The 9,889-nt window shown below is 43.7% G+C and overlaps 1 pseudogene; it reads right to left on the reverse strand.

Moving 5' to 3' along the window:
- Positions 1-452: 452 nt before the first annotated feature.
- LOC124557581 lies at positions 453-570 on the reverse strand (annotated as a pseudogene).
- Positions 571-9,889: the final 9,319 nt, after the last annotated feature.

Genomic DNA, 9,889 nt, shown 5'->3' on the forward strand with positions numbered 1-9,889 from the left:
GGGATTGAACCGTCGTCCTCCCGAATGCGAGTCCAGTGTCTAACCACTGCGCCACCCCGCTCGGTATGTGGGGGAAGACCATAGTATTTGGGGTACGACTCTGTCGCATCGTACTGCATCTGCAGCAGCAATTTTAGCAGCATTTCGAATCACAGTGATACAACGGTTACTTCAAGAACAGGTCCGACCCATGTCCCCTGTAATGTGCTTTCCACTGACCCAATCTAACTAAAAAAAAAATTAAACTCCTCCCGAACAGGCCATGAAGGCCCAATGGTACCGACCGGCCGCCGTGTCATCCTCAGACCATAGGCGTCACTGGATTCGGATATAGAGGGGCATGTGGTCAGCACACCGCTCTCCCAGCCGTAAGTCAGATTTGAGACCGGTGCCGCTACCTCTCAATCAAGTAGCTCCTCAGTTTGCCTCACAAGGGCTGAGTGCACCCAGCTTGCCAACAGCGCTCGGTAGACCGGATGGTCACCCATCCAAGTACTAACCCAGACCGACAGCTCTTAACTTCGGTGATCTGACGGGAACCGGTGTTACCACTGCGGCAAGACCGTTGGCGACCCAATCTACCGCCATTTGCGAATTCAGTGGCGTCAAGCAAGAGCTCATTGGTGGGCAGAGTGGAGGTCTGTTGTGTTTTCCGGTGAAAGCTGGTTCTACCTCGGTGCCAGTGAAGGCAGTGTGTTGGTCAGAAGAAGGTCAGTTGAAGGCCTGCAACCATCGGGTATACTTGCTGGACATATTGGACCTACAACTGGAGTTACGGTGTAGGACAGCAGGAGCTCTGTCGTGGTTATCCCGCGCAATCTGACTGCAAATTTATACCTCAATCTGGTGATTCGACCTGTTGTGTTGCCATTCATGAAGAGCATTCTAGAAGTAGGATAACGTTCGCCCACATGCCTCCGCAACCTAACATTCTCTACAGAGTGTCGACATGTTGCTTTGGCTTTCGATCACCGTATTCGTCTCCAATCGAACAGATATGGGATATCATCGGACGACAATACTAGCGTCATTTAAAGACAGCAGTAACTGTCCCTGTACTCACCGACCAAGTCTAAAAGGCATGGAACTCCATCCTACAAACTGCAACACAATGCATGAACGTTTGCATGCTTCCATTCAACATTCTGACGGTCACACCAGTTATTGCCGCGCGTGGTAGCCGCGCGGTTTGAGGCACCTTGTCACGGTCCGCGCGGCTCACCTCATGGGAAGTTCGAATCCTCCCTCGAGCATGGGTGTTGTCCTCAGAGTAAGTTAGTTTAAGTTAGATTAAGTAGTGCGTAAGCTTAGGGACTGATGACCTTAGTAGTTTGGTCCCATAAGCCCTTACCACAAATTTCCAAAATTTTACTAGTTATTAATGTACCAGCATTTCATTTCTGCGACGGCTTGTCTCGCGCTTACTTCAACTTTTGATCTTGCAATGGTAATTACTTAAATCTATTGCCTAGACAAATGTATTCCCGAAATTTTATTACTTTGCGTTAAGTATTTTTTGACGTTGCGTTTTCTTTCCGTCAGTGTAGTTAGCCGTTGTCGCGGAGAAGAACTGTCAATTTCATCTGGCCGCACCGACGGCGTGCGGATGCACATCATTAGCAAGCGACTTCCACATGCTGCCTACTGACGCTCCGCGGGCACACCTCTCAGCCACAGTACGTCGGCTGCTGCATCAACTGCAGTTTGTCACGGTAAGGACGCTGTGTTGTGCGATGGATCGAATGCAGCTTTGGGAGAGACAGTTAAATTTCAGTATAGTTATCGTGGTGTTCAGTGAATAGTAAGGTGTCTGTCGTGGAAAACGGAACTCCATCCTGTATTGGTGAAATTACTCTTGGCTTCTCGTAAAAATGTGTAGAATTAATCACTCACTGCTCGGTTAGAAAATGTGCTTTTCGTTATCACATTGCAGGAGAAGTTGTAGCACTTGTTCCCTTTGTTTGAATTCTACCTTAATCTTGCCTCCTCATTTGGAATGACATGTCATAATGTGCAGTTTTCTTAGGTTTAATTATGTACTAATGTAACCTTATTTTGTCTCGGACGGAACACTGACCGAAAGAAAATATATTTCCAGGCATGTAAGCCACTTATGGCGACCAGAATTTTATGGTTGTTATTAGAAAAATTGATATTGGTATGACCTAGCAACCAGAGTACAGCGTTACGGCTACTATTAATTGCAGTTTAATGTCGAAATAATCTGTGAGTAGCGATTCCCTAACGCGCAAAGACCTACTTGTCAGTGAGCGGTAAGGTTCGGTGGAGCCCTGCATCACGGGATCCAGCACATCAGAACTGTTACGAACATTAGGTTACATGCAACTCGAGCGGACATACTTACAGTAGCAGTAGTTTTATTCATGTGTAGATCACTTCTACAAGGCTACTATCACGGTATTATAATTTACGAACAACAAAAATATTGTGACACACGTATAGTGACAGTTACGTATTTCCAAGTCTAGTATGATGAGTGTGGGACGGAAGGTCGACTGTGGCCTTATAGCAGGGATGATCTTGGCACTTGCCTGAAGTAATTTAGGGAAACCACGGAAAATCTCAATCAGGATGGCTGGATGAAGACTGAAGCCTCAACCCCCACGAATACAACAACACTATTTGCTAGAGCGTTACCTCAATTCGTTTGTCTATAGAGGACAATACTATTTTACAAATAAATTATTTAATAACGTAAAAGGGTAATGCTAGACTGTTCATTAATTTCTCACGCCGTCACTGCACACACTACACGCACCATACACACACTGTTTCATAACCTACATACAATGCACACACTATCTGATGACGTCAATACCATTTTGTGTATCCCAGCACTGTCCAGGGCGTCTCCAAACACTTCTTCGACCTGGAGTCTCATTGACTGGAGCAGAATTGTCTTCAGTGATGGGTCCCGCTTCGAATTAAGATCCGATGACGTGTCTGGAGACACCCAGGACAGCGGTGGTGTGCCAGCCTGACTGTCGCCCGCCACATCGTACGAGTACGACAACCAGGAGTGACGGTGTCAGGTATCATTTCATGTCGTAGCAGGACCCACTTGGTTAACATCCTCGACACCCTTACAGCGCAGGGGGACGTCGAAGATACTATACTCCCCATTTTGATGCCATTCATGGGAAGTCATCATTGGCTTACATTTCAGCAAGATAACGCCCGCTCGTACACGGCGAGGGTTTCTGCTGCTTGTCTCCGTGCTTCCCAAACTCTGCTTTGGCCAGTTAAGTCGCCAGGTCTCTCCCACATCGAGAACGAGTGGTGCATTATCAGCAGGGCCCACCAACTGTCTCACTATTTTGACGATCTAACTCCACAATTGGACAGACTTTGGCATGATATCCCTCAGAAAGATCCAACGACTTTCAGTGCCAAGCTGAATAAGTGCTTGCATAATGGACCATCGCCTTATTGACTTGCCCAGCTGGTGAAGCTCTTTCTCTTGAATGAATCATCAATTTTTTCTGAAATTTTAATCATTTGTTTCTATGTACACGTACATCACATCTACCACTTTAGGCCTAAGTGTCGAAATATGACATCACTTCCACTTACATTGCAGCATAACAGCCATCAAATGGAACGATTACATTATCTCTAGGAAACAACAATTTTGGAGTATTGTTCCAGGATTCAGAGCCCTAATCGAGAAGGTACGACGTTGGACTTCGAATTCAGAGACGTGGTGCTAGGATCTTATCGCATCGATACAGCAGAAACACTCAGGGAAGTCAAATGGGATTCCATGGAAGAAATACAAAGTACTTCTCATGAAACCATGTCAGATAAATATGGAGAAGATATTGTGACCATAGTGGTACCACTGTCATATATCTCTCATAGTTATCAAACAGAGATTATGGCACAATTTTTCCCTTGTTCAGTACGCAAACGTAGTAGGTTGGGTAAAGTAATCTCTGCAGTGTAAGTTCTGATTACATGTTAGGTGCTGACTTCGTCCTGTAGCTGTCAATGTGTCTGCTATTTCTCCTACAAGGGTAAGACATTGTGGCAGCAAGGGGCATAATGGAAAAAAGCGGCAAGGAAGCACAGTTCATATTTGGTCAGAGACCACTTTTGCCCCTGGAAATATCTTATAGTGTAGAACTTGGTTCCGAAATCTCTGTCTTACCATTATATAATCAATCTGAAACCTTCCGGTGTCTCCAGGTCTCTTACATGTATACAATCTTCTTTCATGATATTTAAACCAATTTTAGCTATGATTAAACTATGCTCTATACAAAATTCTACCAGGCTACTTCCTTTCCTTTCCTTTCCTTTCCTTTCCTCCAGTCCAAATGTAAAGTGGAATTTGCCAGTGCTAAAATGGCTGTACTAATGGATGAACTGTCTGGGATATTGCAGATGCTCTGTATAGACGACTACTAACTTATGACCTTGGACATAACGCATGATTACGGTGGGATTTTTAACAAAATGGAGGAAATTAGTTCATTTGCAAATATTATATGTTCCTTTGTGGAAGTCCGTCTTCCATTTCAATGTACAAGACGTTGCACAATAGCCGATATGTGGCGTTACTATCCACATGCTACATAACAAATTTTGAAAGTATATAGCATTTTACTCACCATAAAATACTATAGAAGAAGTATTAACATCTTTCAAAGAGCTTTAATATAGACTGTTGTGCAAAAATAACTTTCGGATGATGTATCACTGCCAAGTAACATATGTAGAAACTATTCCTTCTCGCACACATATGTTAATGTTTATGTTCTAACATTCCGCGTGGTGTCTGTTGTTCTATGTCGTGTCTCCCTACCACTTTCGCGCAACGACGCTCTGAGCGTGTTTTTTAGGAAATTGACTAGTTTGAACCTGGGACCTGTTGCTGGTAAGGAGACGCCAGACCACACATGACATGTAGAGTTCAGAAGAGTTCAGTGAGACTAGCGATGATATAACCAAATACTTAATGATTTCAGCGTCAGCTCCACTGCACTCCCTGTAAAAGAATCTTAATACTAACTAAATTTAGTGGAAGGGGTTCAAGGCTTTCCTATTTTTAGTTAGCTGGTAAAATAACGTCGAAAAAGCAGTTAATTTTACCATTGGAAATTTTATTCTACTCACAAAACATTGTTTATAAATTGTACTATTGATAAAAGGAAATGTTTTAATACAGGATGATAAAAACCAACTGCGTTCAACAAAAATGTGAACGAATATTCCCTGAATGGGTTTCCAAGATCTACAATGGATCGAAGGATGACCTACGCCATATCACATCTATAATCTATGTTTAAATTAAGTTTCACAAAAGAGAAAACTATCAAAATGGCCTACAGTGACCCTCAATTATCTTTAATTACTTATCTAACTTGTCGTAAATTACAGTGGCTGATGTGGCTTCTCAATAATTATATAACAGAAAAATCATCGCGTTTCAGATTTTAACTTACGTAGCAAATGTGAATACCATGAGCTTTAATTGACGATCGACACTAGTATTACACAAAACGGGGATGTAACAGATGAGACTTCTGCAGTTCTGAGTGAAGCCTTATGCGCTCAAAAATGCGGCATCGCGTGCGTTCATTACCTTGTCGGTGTTCGGCAGGGGGCGGCGGCCGGCGCAGCTCCGTACAGCTCGTCGTCTCCGAAGCAACTCTCCCCTAACTTCTCGTTACTACAATTTACCGAAGTTGGTTTAAAAAAACTATCTGGCTGTGTTTTCAGCTGACCAATCAGGGTCTCAATGTTAACCTTAAGCTCCACCTACAAAAATTCTGTCTATCCAATGAGAAACGTTATACTTTTCGTGGTGGGGCAATGTTTTTAAAGTTTGCAACGTAACAGAGACGCGAAAAAGTCTCACGCTAAAACTTGCAGCTGGTGTAGCCCTTTTAGTGTTATCGTAAGATCTATACTGTTCTTCTGGAGGGCTCTATCTTTTAACATGGGCTGTGGGGTGGTCCTGGCGGTTACTTCTCGTGGTGGGGCAATGTTTTTAACGTTTGCAACGTAAGAGAGACGCGAAAAAGTCTCACGCTAAAACTTGCGGCTGGTGTGGCCCTTTTAGTGTTATCGTAAGATCTATACTGTTCTTCTGGAGGGCTCTACCTTTTAACATGGGCTGGGGGGTGGTCCTGGTGGTTAGCTGGAGACGTGGGTGTCCGTCCCTTATCATAGGGCCTTCTAGCTTAACACGGTTCTGCTCTCGGCTTCTGTTCTCGTGTCTTCCCTTGGAACTGCGTCTGTCTCACGGTGGGAAGGTATGACATGCATTTAGGCATTCTTGTGTTAGTCTGTGGTATTCCATTTGCTCACTCGTTACTCGTATTGCTTTGGTTAATTTAATGTCACGATTTATTCGGAGCTATGTGACATACTACTGGATTTGCTTATCATGTCAGGGTTTTCATGGATGGTGTTGGATTTGCCTGACACCTTACAATGTCATGCAATATAGTAGGTACGATATGTGCTTGCGCGACATGGAATGCATGTATGTGATACGTAAAAAATCTTCCAAATAAACGTTTGATTGCCCAGGTCGCAGTTGATACATATCCTAATCACTAATTTCGGCAATGTTGTATTGCCATCTTCAGAGAGTCGATACGTGAATCATAAAGCCACTACATGTGCCACATTCCGATCTGGCCTTTGAAAACATGGAGGTAAACTCACGGAAAAGACGCTCCCACACAATACTAAGTACAATGAAATAAAAGCCGTAACTGTATCAGCAAGGCACAGAGGTGTCAAATACGTCAAACAGAGTACGTACACTGCTGTCAGATGCGTATATGTTGATAACCGGCTCACTACTGCCGAAAAGTAGTCAAACGAACTGCATAATACTTCTGTAGTATGAGACAAAACCAGTTTCTGTTTCATATGACACAAAAAATTATCATTTTCGCTATCAAATATTGCATACGCGACCAAAAACAGTTCAGAGTATGAACAACAAATTCACAATCTTATTCAAAGAGTGCAATATGCACAAGAAGTCGTAATCAGGAACAAAATGCGATGAAACCAGCTTCTTTGTCAGATTAGGTCAGATCATTCTGAGGGTTGGATATGTGCTAAAGCACAGTTATTTACAACTGATAATGGCCACATAGTGGAAACTGTAACATGGAGTTCCAAAAATAAACAATTTTACGTCAAAAGACGACCATGACGTCACAAAAAATTTACAAGACCCTAGCAAGAAGAACTTAATATTAGTTTTTTTACTGAGAGTTCTCGAATATATTATTTTACAAGGTCACAAAAACCTTTTAGTTTACAGGTATGTGCTTCACAAAATCCATTCACTTTCCAGCACCCACTTTACTACTCGGCTTCTCCGCCCATTTTTAAAATACACTGCGCAAATAATATAACTTTTTTTTTTAAAAAAAACCTAATTGTCTGCCATTGTGACAGATATGTTTGAAATTTGGTTCAAAGGTGCCCACGATCTTCCTCCGTAATGGTGCAAAAGCGTGGTGCCCTGCGACTTCACCTCAGGGGTCGGCAAAACTTTAAACATCAAGGTGTTGAAATATGCGAAAAAAAGACCATAGCTGAGAAGTTCATGTGGGTTTTGAGGACCGTTAATGATGTCACATTAACACTAAATTCCATCACAATTCCTCCCTGCGCCTCTGTGGACGTGTCACATGACGGGAGGAATGTCGTCACACCCCGTCTTACCCCCAATTTCACCCCTTCTTTTGACGCCACTGCGATGGAACGGAGAACCACGACGCCCAATGGTTTTCTTATGGATGGCGAAGGAAAACGTGTCGTACACACCGCCATTAAGAATCGACACGAGAAACCCTTAGGAGGTGGCATAAAGGGCGTCCATGAAACCACCCCTTTCCCTGCGACACTGTTTTCCACGCATTTAGCAGTCGAAAACGACAGTGCACTGTGCGTTCTTGCCGACATTCGACGTTACTGACACCCCCTGGAAGATTCAACGCTACTCTAAGGACATCGTGGAGGTGTGGTCCCCTACATGTGATCTGACACCTTTGAAGTGTAACACAATGGCAATTTCTGCTCTGGTATATGGGGTGGAAACACTAGGGACCGTTCAAAAACATTCGATGAAATTTGAACCTGACCCACAGCCGCAGAGGTTGTTTATGATTTTTCACCTGTTTTGCACCCTCCTATGTCGGTCCAAAATTTTCAAGAACACTTTCGTTGCCACATGCTCACCTCTGTTGAGCACTTTAAAAATATACCTGTCAGGGTACACCAATTTGGCTAAGTGGTGCCTCCTGGCTGCTCTAGCGACTGAAATCAGGCAACCCAAGGCATTTCGAAGGGACTGCCTGCCCTTAGGCGCTAAAGCAGCCGTGAGGCACCAGTCAGCCAAATGAATGTTGAAGTTCCTGACAGGTACATATTTAAAGTAACCAACAAAGGTGCGTGAATGGCAACGAAGGTACTGTCGCAGTGGTGGACCTTAGAGGTACCATTTGTACTTTATTCACTCACATGTCAATGTTGCACTCCTCCATGATCATGTCATAGAAGATCGCTAAACAGGAGGACTGAATGAGCATAAATACAGTTGCTGATCACGTAAACATTTCGTCGAAGGGGTCAGATCATTCCAATGGGTTTGCTGGCCCACGATGCCCATAGAGAAGGGGTGAATCGTCCGTGAGGTGTCAGGAATATCAAACGTTGCCAACAATGTCGTCCTGTTTATCATCACACTGTAAACTCTCGTTTCTGCAGCGAAATGTATGAGAATCAACGCTCCAAGCAAAGGGGTGGTTTCATTGACGCCCTTTATGCCACCCCCCCCCCCCCCTTAAGCACTTTTCGTGCCGATCCTGACCGCCAGAGTATCTAGAAAGTTTTTCTCGGCCACTCATAAGAAAACCGCGTGATTTCAACATTGGGTCGCGCTTCTGATCTTCATCTCAGAGGCGTCAAAAGAAGCGATGAAAAGTGAGAGAAACGTGAAAAAGAGGAAATGTGATGATCTTCTCATCGTGCGACACGTCCACAATGGCGTTGGGCAGGTTTGTGGTGAAATTTAAATCTCACACGAGCTCACACCCTTTTTCTGCATGTGTCGACACCTTGCCGGTTGAAGCGCCGCCGAGCCTTACGGTGACTTCACAGGCAGTACAGTTTTACACCATTTCAGAGTAAGGCTGTATGAATCAAATTTAATCGCAATGGGAGACAATTACGATGTTTGGATTTTTTGTTCACCTTGTATAATGGATGATTAGCTGCTCCTACCTATGGGTTTTATGGACCTGCAGCACCTTCAAATGGCACGCTAATGATTTTCATATTCCCTTGCTCACTGCGCGCAACCTATTAGTCCTACAGAAAAATTAACAGGATCTTGTTATAGGAGATGTAATTAAATTTTGCACTGGGACACGTTTCCGCTAGATGCCGTACTTCTCGAATTACTCAAGAAAAATATACAAAATTTACCTTCAAACGAGTTTCTCTTGAATAATTCGAAAACTGTGCTCCAACAGAAATTTACTCTAGCACAAAATTTAACTACATTAAATTTCCTACAAAAAATTCCTGGTAATTTTTTCTGTAGGACTAGTAGTTTGTGCGAAGGAAGCGAGGGAATACGAAAATCTCGCGCGTTGAGGCAGCCGAACACCCTGTACATGAAAAGTATTGCCACCTAAGTCTCGTATTACGAATTCAAAAGTGTGGAATTTCGCTCCATATTTTCTCGTATTCTAAGTTCACTACCAGGCCGCTAGGACCGCTGTCGTCGCTCTCTGCTTCCATATCGTAACACCACTTTTGTTTTGGTGTTCTGCGCTTGTGCCTCTGCAGTGGCTCTGTAAGGAGGGAGAGGCAGCACCTGTCGGCACGT

The sequence above is a fragment of the Schistocerca americana genome, chromosome 1, assembly GCF_021461395.2.
Source record: "Schistocerca americana isolate TAMUIC-IGC-003095 chromosome 1, iqSchAmer2.1, whole genome shotgun sequence".
Lineage (NCBI taxonomy): Eukaryota > Metazoa > Arthropoda > Insecta > Orthoptera > Acrididae > Schistocerca > Schistocerca americana.